We start from the raw sequence: 1,308 nt of genomic DNA on the forward strand, positions 1-1,308 counted from the left end.
CATGTGGAGGAGGTGCCTGGGGAGAAGACGGGGGGAGATGGGAGGGTCAAGGTGGAGGTCTGGGAGGCAGCATCCCAACCCAGGGATGGTGAGTTTGAGCCAAAGATGCATTGAAAATGGGAGTGGATGTCTGGGGAGTCACACTCCGTCAATATTTCAAGGAACATTGCCAGGGAGGACACCTGTGAGATGGTTTTGTACCTGGCCTGGCCTGTGGAGGGCCTGGAAATGGTCAGCATGGAGAGTGGCCAGAGGGGAGCCTGGGTCACTCAACGCTGTGCCCCTGCTGTGGCTTGGAGCCACGAGTCCTGCATGGAACTCTCAGAGCAGGCAGGATCTGCCCTGACCTCAGCCCATGGGGAAAGCAGCCACTGCCTGCAGAGAGGGTGGGACTGGGGCAAGAGGCTTGGGGTGAGTGGAGCATAGGGATAGTCAGGAAAGCTTCCAGGGGCTTCAGGGTTGTCCCCACCTCCTGCAGCTGAGACCACAGCAGTGTCACAGGCTTTGGGGCTCATGGGGTGAGCCAGCATTGGCTGGACATGTGGAATGACCTGGAGACAGGAGCAGCCTCTGGGAAGACAGGCTCCGAGTCCCTTTTTTGCTGAGCATGGCCTGTCCCCTTCAGGAACGGTTTGATGCAGCCGGGTACTACCAGCTGGCACCGGCAGCAGCTGTGGACCTGGGCAACAAGAAGGGCACAGCTTAAGACCTACACGCGGCCGGCCACCATCTCCCACAACTTCCTCCTGAACCGCGAGAGGTCGCTCTTCTTCTATCAGAAGGCCAGGACCTTCGCCACAGAGCTCAATGTCTGCAGGGTCAACCTGCCTCCTCTGCCACTCTGCGGGTGGGCCCCCTGGTTGGCCCCAGCCACCCTCGCTGAGGACAGCATCCGAGGGAGTGGGTTTTGTGCAAGGGGGATGGTCTCCTGCCTCTCCTGGTGTCTCCTGTGGCTCATTTTCTGGGAAATGGAGGCATGAAAGCAGGGTTCAAATAGCAATAAATGTTTTTTTGCACTAACATACTGAAGTCCCCAGGGCATCCTTCCCTGTGTGCTTCCTGGACGGTGTCTAGGGGCCAGCTCCTTCCCTGGTGACAGCCCTCTGATCTTGGGGATGAGAAGGACCCTGAGTCCAACAGACCTGGGCCAGGTCACCATGAGCCTCAGTTTCCTTGGTGGCCAGAGGGGAGATGGTGGTAGAACTCCCTGGGCAGCTCCCTGCTTGGAACTTTTGCTGTAGGTCTCGTGCCGCCCTTGCCTTTATCCTTCAGGCCACTGTGCCCGCATGTGGGGGCTGCTAGTGCCCC

General features: G+C 59.0%; 1 pseudogene; it reads left to right on the forward strand.

The window, feature by feature from the left end:
- LOC105513760 overlaps window positions 1-1,012 on the forward strand; it is a 40,679-nt pseudogene extending 39,667 nt beyond the window's left edge.
- Window positions 1,013-1,308: the final 296 nt, after the last annotated feature.

The sequence above is a fragment of the Colobus angolensis genome, unplaced genomic scaffold, assembly GCF_000951035.1.
Source record: "Colobus angolensis palliatus isolate OR3802 unplaced genomic scaffold, Cang.pa_1.0 Scaffold105, whole genome shotgun sequence".
NCBI classification, from domain to species: domain Eukaryota; kingdom Metazoa; phylum Chordata; class Mammalia; order Primates; family Cercopithecidae; genus Colobus; species Colobus angolensis.